General features: G+C 40.9%; 1 protein-coding gene across 1 annotated transcript in view; it reads left to right on the top strand.

Moving 5' to 3' along the window:
- The window catches only part of PDE1C (phosphodiesterase 1C), a 311,651-nt gene that overhangs the window by 24,870 nt on the left and 275,529 nt on the right, over positions 1 to 11,252 (top strand). The gene's annotated exons all lie outside the window — the stretch shown is intronic.

Below are 11,252 nucleotides of genomic sequence, written 5' to 3' on the forward strand. Positions count from 1 at the left end.
TGCAACTTCTACATCTCTTTTCCTTTCTGCCTTCTGTGTTTACTTCTGTCCAAGAAACTTGTCAGCAATACGCAGCGCTGTGAATCCCTCCCTAGTTTTGGCACAAGGAGATGCTTGCAGAACTTCTTGGTTTGGTGCCTTATCTCAGGAACACCGCTGCTTTCAGGACCGCAGATTTCCAACTTGCTAGCTTGTTTCCTTCCGATGAATCCAGGAACACGGCCCTTGGGAGCTGTGGTTTTGTTTCCAGTATTTGTTTGTTGCCTTAGAGAGTGTTTTCAAATTCCATAACCTTTCACCATTCTTAGGTTTGTGTGAGAAGAGGTGCGCAATCATTCTTGTTGCTTCTCTCAAATACTAAAAATTGCTACGGGGCGGAAAGATGCGGGGAGAGGTCAGGAGTTTTAGGACTGTTTGTTTCTCTTGTAGCTGTTCGAGTGCAGTTTGTTGTGCTTGCTGTCTTAGGCAAAAATAAGCCTTCTCAAAGCAACAGGTGTCTGCATGTTTTCCAGCAGTCCTTCTGTGCAGAAGTTAAGATACGAGGATTCCCTAACAGGCTGCTCTGCTAAAACTGTGTATCTCCCAGGGCTGTGCTGTATAAAATCCTATAGACCTTAAAAATGAAAAGGCTTTTTATGGTATTTCAGTTTTCAAAGGAGATCCAGTTTGGTGTTTATGGGTAACAGCTGCAGAATAATCTATCAGTACAAATCCCCCCTGGCTACGTTTTAGGTGGCAAGAGTTCTATTTTCCTGCAGTTGGGAAATCAGGGAAGTCGTTCCTGACTTGTACCAGTGTAACTGGGTCATGATTTCATTTAATAATGATGAATGCAAGCTTTTTGTTGGTGTGGGAGGTACTTGTTTTATCTAATTGCCTGCTTCACAGAAAACTTCTTTTGCAATCAAAAAACTTAGTGATAAAATACAGAGACAGAAATGTATGTGTCACTAAAATATTTCCATGTAAACATCTGTTAATGTGCATGTAACATTTGAAAGTTGAAGCTGCTAGGAAAATGCTACTTCTAAAGGCTATTTCTCTGAGATCGTGGGTGGTGGTCCCCCCCTAAGAGCTAAGTTGCTGCATGTTTGCTTTTGAACTCCTTATCTTTAATCTCTCCATCTCTCATCATCGTTACTAATAGTGATATTTCATCAGTTTGTGTCAGTCTGGAGGAAAAACATTTCCTTTTTGAGCCTAGGCAGTAGAAAACATTATCCGAAGATGCTGAATGCTTCTGACTGTGCCTAATTACTTTGTTTGTTCCTGGACAAACCGAGAGGATTGCTGTATTTGTTACTCTGCTATCTTTATTACTACTTGTGCTCACTAAAGAACAAGACCAATTTTGGGGTCTAATGACTCAGGCAATTGCAGCTTCTGCTTCTTAGGACAGTTGTTGCATAGTAGTTCATGTGCTGTTTTCTTCTATTTGATGCGTGCAACCGATGTATTGATTGTGAACTGTGCCTTATGTAACATTTATTTTTATATCTTGGCAAATGTGCGCTGGATTGATTCACGTAACTGCGAAAGCACTGTAAACACACTATCTGGTATTACCAGCGCTGTGTGATGGGCAGATCTGAATGATTCATGTATTTGTTAATCTCTGCGTTGAAGAAAATGAATGTATCCGAACGGTGTGACAAAAATGTGGAAGTGTTGGAGATGGGCGTAAACATTTTTTCATCAGCTGAGACTTGTTTGTAGACTCCTAGTCTCAGATACTGCAAATTTCTTGAAGTTCTTGGAAGATGTTGAGCTGCTGAGTCTGCTATTGAAGCATGTCGGCTGGGATAGAAGATTGCTGCTCCGAGGGACACAGTGATGTCAGGTTGAGATTAATGTTTCCACTTACGTGCAAAAGAGTTAGAATTGGGATGAACCAATGCAAACTGTAAAGAAAGGATGATCTTCATAAAAATGATTATGTACAGCTAAACAAAAAGAAACTTTTCATGAAAGATTTGAGCCTGAAAATCAGCCATGACAGTGTGTGCGAAATGAGGAAGGCTGTTGCAGCAGCAGCTCCAGGCTGATTGCCTGCAGGTGTGCAGCAGTGTGTCACTAGAGATGGTCACTGTGTGTTTGCTCAGCAGCACGACCTCAAGCAGCTGTTGTGCAGCTCCCATTTTCCCCTCGCTCACTGCAAGAAGTTGGTGCACAACTGCAGCTGTTGTGGGAGCCTGGCACATCCCAAGGCCTCCACAGATCCCTCTAGGAGTATCTTGCCTGCCATGCTAAAAAGCAAATGTACTCTGATGCCTGGTAGCTTGACCTCTCTACAGAGCAACGAGGTAGTTGCAAGACCCTTTCCTCCACACACCAGCCACTCGTGGCAGAGAAATGAGGAGGACTGAGCTGTACAGCTCTGTGTGCACTGAGAATTTCTAGCATGGTTTCACGGGTTCCTTTGGACTTTTTGCACTGGCAGTGCGTTGATAAGGGGCTATAGCAGAGCTACAGAGAATGTTATTTAGTGGGGCCGTTTGGGATGAAGTGGAAAAATTATTTTGCTCTAGAAATTTCAGTGTGTCTCTAATGAAGATTTTGGTGTCTTTATTTGCCACTATCTCTGTCAGCAAATTTCAGTGTCTGTTTCAGAGTAAGTTTTTTAATTATGTAAGTTGTTTTGCTTGAGTTCTTGTTTAACGTTGGCTAAATTTTCCTCTACTGAAAATAATAAATACCAGCTGAGCTTAGAGGACAAGAAATTAGGAAGAACTCACGCCTGCTTTTTTTTGTCCTGCGCCTTCTCTCATCATTTATGAAATACTGTTAAGTCAGAATGCTGGTGTTACTGGCTTTGCTGCTTTAACTGGCTGTCTGAAGGTGCAAGATAGAGAAACATCCATTGCCTTTAAAGCTGGGAAAACAGTAAACACAAACATTAACAGAGGATATTTTCTTTCTGCATTTATCACCTTCCTCTGACTAAGAGCTAACTGCATTAAAGCTCCCACTCTGCTTTTCGTATCCAGAAGCACCTGGCAACACTGTTTTAAGTGTCTTGTCCAAATTTATCTAATCAATTTATTTTTGTGGGTTAAAATGAATTGAAGTGATGAGGAGTTCTGCTGCAGTTCAAGTGCTGACGGAGGTGGGACATGGAATTGAAACACTTGGTCTAGCTCACAGCAGTTGTTTCTACACCTTTCATGAAAGTTTGTTTAGGAGCACCATTTCAAGTGCAAAGGCTCTTCCTCCAATTATTGTTAAGGATTTGAGTTTTGCTCAGTGGCATTGTCAGGCCTTACTTTGAAATATTTCTTTAAAACCATGGTTTTCTTAACAGTCCTAGTTTATCGCTTTGCATTCATTACATGAAACCAATTCCAACATCATTGTGTGAATAACGCTCCCAAAGGCAGGGCTCTTGGTGAGTCCCTCTGAAAGTTCACGTCAGAAACCCATGTATGTCAGAGCAAATGTTGCTGGAGAGGATTGTGTTGGTCTCAGCTGGGGATGGGGAAGATTAGAAGCAAAGCCGATACTGAACTCAGCGTTCTCAGAATAAGCTCTGTGTCGTGCTTAATTTAAGGAGAAAAAAAAAAAAAGCTACTGTAGTTATTTCCTTTTTTAAAGGTTGCACCTTAGGAGCTCCACGTTCAAAGTAACTGGAATAGAAAACACTGCTTTTGGGAAAGATTCTAGAAAGAAACCAGGGAAGTAAGAAGCTTCACTTTTTGTACTGTATGTTACCCAGAGAGCTTTGTGTATTGTAGCAACAATTAATATAGTTAATTGCATTGTTCTTGTGTATTGATTTTCAGCTTTGCTGGAGTCGGTCGTTCTTCTGAGGGTAATGTCTCCTTTGCAAGCCAGAGAAGAGACAGGCTTTAGCACAAGACCTAGCCCATGCACAAACACATACGTAGCATGTATTCATGGAGATTTACTTGACTTCTCCCCTTAGTTTCTTCTTATCAATCTAGATGATGTTTTTCATAGCATGCTGTAATCACAAGGTGCTGACAGATCTCCCACTGGCTCTGTGTGCGTGCCACTGGCAGTGTTCCTTCAGCAGAGGCCTTGGAGAGATGTCTGTCTGTGGGGTCAGTATGCTTTTGGGGAGAGAGGGAAGGTGCAAAAACAGTGTTCCTGGCAGAAAGGTGAACAATAACATAATCACTTCTCCTCTTGAGGGGGTTATAGCTTTTTCCTTGTCTTTGTACATGAACTCTGTATCGTTTTCTTTGTTACGATACCACAGCCAGAAGACCTAAACAAAACACAGCAAACCCCCAAACTTGGCTAACAGACCATGCTTTGGGAAGATCTTCCCATTGGAAGCATTTTTCATCTGATATCTAAGAATTAACAAATTCAAGTTGATTAATATAAAGCAAGTGAGAGGCTTGCATTTGGATGTGGTACTCTGCTGTTCTAATAAAACAGAAAGGAAAATAAAACCCACCCTCCTCCTACTCTCAAAAATTAACATAAAGCTGCTAGCAAATAGAAATAAAACTAACATTGAGGTTTTTCTTCTGCTCTTTCCTTTACAAAGTTGTGCCTTAGCTTCAAACCAGCCTGGGCTTTGTCTGCTCTGCCTGAATATTCACCTGAAAGAAAGCTGAATTTTTGGTGTCCACATTTGTGAGACAACCAGCTGGCCCCAGTGTGGAGTGGGATTCTTCTGGACACAGTGGTTGGCAACAGCAAGTCTTGTTGGTATTTCTGTCACTTAGCTGCTTTTATAATAAGTGGGGATGGTGATTTCTGTGGCATCTGCAGGAACGTGATGGTGTTCAGTGATTCAGGGTGGGCTGCTTTGAGCTAAGTGATCTCTGGGAAGACTGCAGCATTGGATCTTGTGTGGCAGAAAGCTTGGCAATGTTTTCATGGAGCTCAGCTATTTGCCACTGTGGATGACCTGCCTTGTCACTACTACCTGCTGTTCACAGCTGTGGGTATCGTGGCATCTTGAAACACAGTAAGACTTTGGGGTCTGCCTCTTCTCTCAGACTTGCCACATGGAAGATGTCATAGCACACCAAATTTGCCAGCAGCTCACACTGGGAGCTCTCAAAGTCAGTTGCCTTTTGGGATTTGTCTTTCTGTAGTAGATCTTCTGTTTTAAGCTCTTGTGCTGTGCTTACTGTCTCGCTTTTCTGATGTATTACTATTGCACGAGTAAAGGCTTCTGGATGCACCATGTGCTTATTGGTACAAGTGCAAATCGAGTCAAAAGGCAGGATTCTGGCCAGTAGCAAATTGCATCACTCCACTGCTGCTGGGAGTCCAACAGTGACTTAAATAAACAAAGGATCTGTCCCCAGACAGTTTTCTCTGCTAAAAGCACACACTGCTGTAGGTCAGAGAAGAGTCTGACCTATGCACAAAGTGAGGTAAAATCATATAGCTTTACTACAGCTTGCTCCCAAGACTTTTTGCTGGTATCTTTTTCCTCCCAAATTCTCCCTGTCCAGTGACAGAAGTTGTATTTAGTGATGGCCCTGAAACTTGATTTCCAGATTTCCAGTAACTACAGGCTCAAAATTTCCTGTAAAGGTAACCTTTGCTTGTATCAGTAGTTGTTTGTGAAGTTGGAAGCTCGGTGAGGAGAAAGTTGCAGTAATTACCAAACAGATGCACATGATGAGATCTCTACTGGTTTCCCAGCTGGAAAGCCAAGCTGTGCACTGGGACAACGTGAGAGCAGTTGCTCTGGTCATCCTCCTCCTCCTTACTGTCATAGGAGCTGCAATCAGCTGCTTGAACGTTTCCCTCAGGAAGACTACAGGCATCATCTTTCTCCATTAAATGGCAGCACGTGGTGCTTAGTCTCTTGCTGCTGCTGCACGATGCTGCCTCATTTCTGTTGATGGAGTGCCCTTCCCCCCCTTTCTCAAAGTGATGAGACCTTACAAATGGTGTGGTGTTGGGAAAGGGGATAAGCAGCTTGCTCAGCCGGTACCACTCAGTTTGACACCAAGTGCCTCTTCTAAAGTCAGTAATTTTGTAGCCAGGTCACGTTCATCTAGGTTTGAGAACAAGGAAGGCAGTTTGGATCCAGGCTGCCTGTCCTTTTCCTTTTGTATTGACAATGAATACTTATTAGGAATGAAAGCTTTCAAAAATCAAGTTGTACCAGTTCTTTCCTCATGTGTGTGGGTAGCTGAAGTCCTTACAGTAACTCCAAGTGGTGTACTGATTGCTTTTAATGGAATCTCTTTTTTTTCCTTTCCATTTTGGGGTTTTGTACTTTTAAACAGTGGTAACGGATATAGCCCCCCAAATTTGCACCAGTATTTTTCTCCTTAGATGTTATCCTTTTTTTATTCTGTGTCCCACAAATATCAGTGTTGTTTTAGTTTGAATTGTGTCAACTGAAAGCTAAACTTTCTTCTCTAGTCTCACCAAGCAGATTAGCACGTGAAGGAAGCTTTTTTTCATTACTAGTTCAAGTGAATTTTTAAGCTAGCCTGGAGATAATTGGAAGTAACAATTGTAAGTATATCAACTTTCTCTTACAGCGATTTGTTCAAAGTATTGAATTTTCTTTTTGATGATTGCTATGGACAAAGATAAATGCCCTACACCTACTAAACAGATATCCCTAAGAAAACTCAAAACGGTTTCATTTAGGCCGTGCTTCTGCTGTTGGCTGAGGTCTTTTCTGCTGGCAACAAATGCCCTTGTTCTCAACTGCATCCTGAGGAGCTTTGCTGAGTTGTGAGAGAAGCACTGCCCTGTGATGACGTGAGAACAGTGGGTATTTTTGTCAAATACCAAGAGGGAAGAACAGCAATTGTAGCGCCCTAAGAAGTGAACCAAGAATGTAAGTACCAGGAGAGAAAGAGTTCTATGAAATTTAGGGATGCTAATGTCAGCTATGCTGCAAAATCCAAAGTGTTGCTTTAATCTCCCATTGAAGCTGATGTTTTGCAGGGTAGGATGTTTTGTGTGCTGCTGAACAGCAAAGTGAACAGCAGAATGCTAAATCTGCTTAATTTATATTGATTTCCTTCTCTATTCCTGAAGCTGTGATCATTACCAAACATGTATACTGTTAATAATCACTATTTCCCTTACAATGTAGTCTAAAAATGAGATCTTTTGGGGGCTTCAGACTTCTTTATTTGCCCCCATTAGGTTAGGTTAGCCTACAGGGAGAGAGATGGTCCTTTCCCCTAACTTGCAAGAGCTTGGTTTAAAGACAATCTATGTTATTTTTGCCTTGAACATTATCATAATTCAGAATTGAATATCTTAGAGGCCAAATTACACTCTGACTCTTACGCAAACCTGATAACTGAAAACGTAATTTGGCCTGCAGTGTGTACTTTTTTTATTAAAACTGTCGTATGAGCAAATCTAAGACATCTCTGGCAAAGCTGTGCTGTTTTTTAGCTTGCCAAAATCTGAAATATTAAAATATAGAACTTACTAATCAAATAATTCAGATTTCAATCTCAATCATAGGGCAGGGGATCTATACGCTACTTGTATATGGCACAGAGTATAAAATGTGTACACAAATATAACAGAGCAGGAAGGACCTAGGAGAGGTGGAGGAACATATGCATAGAACATAAAATAACCCTGAAAAATATGCATTTTTTTTCCAGGGTTAATTTATGGAAATTTTATGAAATTTAATTCATGACTGTTCAAATAACAACAGCAGTGAGATTTTCCTGACCCCTGGATGCAGGCTAACTCTGTTGTTAGTAAAATTAGTGGATATCTCAAGAAAATCCGTAACAGAACATCTTATTTTACTTTTAAAAGTTCCTTTGTACTTTGTGTTGATTTCTTTCTGGTAACCTGAACACTTAAATAGAATTACAGAAGGAAATACCGTAGATCTAATGGCTACTATTAATGTTAGCTATTAGCTGATAGTTTTTTTCATACTGATCGTCTGATAATGAATGTCTTGCCTCACTTTGAGTAAATTCTGATTTTTTACAAGAATAATACAGGCCAAATTTGAGCTGAAAGTGTTTAATGACATCTAGGTATCTGTTTCTTCTACAAAAAAGGATCGCTTTTTCCATGCTGTGTGTATTTGGTTATGAGAGAGGTGTCTATTAAGGTACTTGGTTCACCTTTCATAGAGTCACAGAGTGGCTTGGATTGGAAGGGACCTCAAAGATCATCAAGTTCCAACTTCACTGCTGCAGGCAGGGCTGCCAACCTCCATATCTAATACTAGACCAGGCTGCCCAGGGCCCCATCCAACCTGGCCTTGAACACCTCCATGTATGAAGCATCCAAAGCCTCTCTGGGCAGCCTGTTCCAGCGCCTCACCACTCTTTCTCTGTAAAGAACCTCCCCCTTTTCTCCCTGTCAAATGGAGAAGTGATTACTTAGAGACCTCCTGCCTCGCTATGCAAAGATGCACCGTGCTGACGTGAGACGGGGTCTGGAAGATGGTTATCCCAGACCCTGTTTGAATAGTGATGTGGCAGCTCCTCTATGAGCACAGTTTGCAGCCCTCTTTGCTGCAGCAAGCAGGTACTGGCTGCTACTAACTTTACTTCATTTGGCCATAAAGCTGAGTCCTTTCCTCTTGTCTGCTCCAGCAGCAGGAACTATCTGTTGCAGACACAAGACGAGGAGGTGGAGGAACCCTTACATGGCACTACAGTTCAAAACCCCACCTGGGAGTTGTCAAAGCAGTATGGAAGACTAGGGGATCCTGGCTGTTAGGTGTTGTACCTGAGTTTCACTTAGACAGGCTGAAGCCATGGCTTGAGTTTGGATGCATAGTTGTAGATCTTGTAAATAATCAAATAATCCAATTATCAGTCTGGTCTGCTAACCCTTCCCAGCATTCCTCCATTCCTGAAATGTCAGCAGGTTGTTGTTATTGCAGTTGTTAGGTGGCTTCTTAATATTATTCTTGTCTCCAGGGTTAATGCTGAAGGCTTAATTGCTCTTGAGGTGGGAAAGTATAAGAGCTGAGAATGGTAATTACAGCACTTCTTATAACTTGGATCTACTGGCTCCTGGAAGATGCATCTGTCAGCTTGATGACATGATCAGAGCAAATTTTCCTTCATGAGAGAGTATGTTTATTCTTTAGTGATGTTTGCTGCCTTATGTTCCAGTCTAATGCTTCCCATTAATTAGAATTTATTGTGCTATTTAAGTGAAGTAGGATTTTTGAAGTGAAATTCTGCATAGTAGCTTGTCATTTAGTCTCTGATTGTGTTTGCCTACTTGCCCTCTGAAGCAGCAATAACAATTTGAGCCTTCTGTTTTATTATCTGTCATTTACAGTAACACTATGTGCTTAATTATTTTTCTCCAGTTCTGCACTGATACTTAAATGAAACCTTTGGGATATTTTCCCTGCTGATTTGGTGTTTACATGTTATGTTCAGTCTCTCGTATTTGCTCTCTTTCATGTTGTTCATAGGAAGCAAGTTTTGTGTCCTTTTTAGAAGTTTTTAGCTTTGATTATTTCAATGTTTATTAAGCACAGATCTATTCAGATGCTTTGGACAAGCCTACTCAGAATACCAATGTCTTCAGATCTCAAAGTAAAGTGGCAAAGCAAATTTCACCTTTGAACACTTGCAAATTTTGCCTGTAAGGCATAAGTGCTGTTACAAACCAACTTTTTGAACTGGGAAGAGGATGATGTTCTCACATGTATGAAAAGATTCATCCAAGGGGGTATAGTGCTTTAGACTTGGAGTTGCACGTCTTTCTCCAGCCCCCATAGTCCTTCTCCTCAGCCTTTGGCAATGGTATCTGTGAGCCCCACTGCTTGCTGGCACTGCTGCCCATCAAAAGGAAGGCATGGAGACTCCTGTGAAGGAACCCGGAAGAGGGAAGAAGGAAGACAGCACATGCTTTAGGTGCCAAAATCTCTTTCTATGGCTGTGCCAAGATTAATTTCTGTTTCTAAAGAAAATGATGCCGTACCTTATGAATCTTGAACTCCTCAGCCCAAATTATGCAAGTCGATGAACACATTGGGTAGCAAATATCCTAAGACTCTTCTAATTATGAAATAGACTTCTAGCCAAACTTACAATTCCAGAATGATACATCATGCAAACTTGGTATGCACAAAAATGAGTCATGTGATTTAATTTTTAATTTCATTCAGAATCTTCTTTTTCTATTTACAGATTACTTTTATGTATTTAGTATCTCATTGCATGCTGTAAACTGCATGTGCACGTGACACATGTAATGCTTGTCATCACTGCGAGAAAATATTTATATGTTCTTGTTTGCAGTAAGCTGATTGTTGAAGTCACCAAGCAGCATTTAGAATGGATAAGATACTTGTGACTGCTGTATGAGGTCATACATGCTTTGGTACCCTTGGTACCCAGGCAGCTGGACTTCCCCAAGTGAAAGATCCTAGTTTAAAAATGAAGGAAAAAAGAAGAAAAAATGCACTTAAATCTTTTTAAAAAGACAGTGTATCAGAAGGTTCTGTAGCGATGCATGACAAAAAACAAAGAAAATCAATAACTGAGAAGTATTTGTATGAAGAATCTGTGTGATTAATCCCATTGTTATAAATGAGAGTACTCGTGATGTTCAGGAACATTTGGACATTGTGTTGAGGGATACGGTTTAGTGAAAACTATTGGTGATAGGTGTATGGTTGGACTGGATGACCTTATAGGTCTTTTCCAACCTTGGTGTTTCTATGATTCTGTGACTGCAAGAACTGCCAAACGAGACTTGTTCATAAGGAAGAACTATTAATTGTATTTTAAAAGTTGCCTTAGTTGCTCAGTCACTCTTCCTTTAAATGCTTTAAAACATTTTAAGGAGCATGGATGTAAGCCATTCTGCTGCATCCACAGCATCTTGTGTATGAAGGCAGGAAGCTTTATGATGGGTGTCCAACCTTTTGTCTTTCGTGGGCCACACTGAGTGAAGAATTGTCTTAGGCTACATATAAAGTGTGTAGGTCACTGCAAAAGTAATGCCTCCTATTGCTTTCCATGGAAACTACAACAGATACAAAGAGCACAATAACACCACTTGAAAGATACGTACTCAGCTACAAAACGCTATTTTTCAACACAGCCACCACCACTGGCAGTGATCGTTGCTGTGATTATAAAAAATCTGCACCAGCTGAGGTTGCCCTGCTGTTGCCACTGCTGAAACGCACCACCCACCACTGTGCTCACATTTACTGTTTGGTCTCTATATACATTTAAGCATTACTTAAGTTAATTAAGAGAGTTGCCCTCGTGATATAGTTGATGTGTGTAAGTAGGGAAACTTTTTTTTTAATTAAAAAAAAAAAAATATAT

This window comes from Meleagris gallopavo, chromosome 6 (genome assembly GCF_000146605.3).
Source record: "Meleagris gallopavo isolate NT-WF06-2002-E0010 breed Aviagen turkey brand Nicholas breeding stock chromosome 6, Turkey_5.1, whole genome shotgun sequence".
NCBI classification, from domain to species: Eukaryota; Metazoa; Chordata; class Aves; order Galliformes; family Phasianidae; genus Meleagris; species Meleagris gallopavo.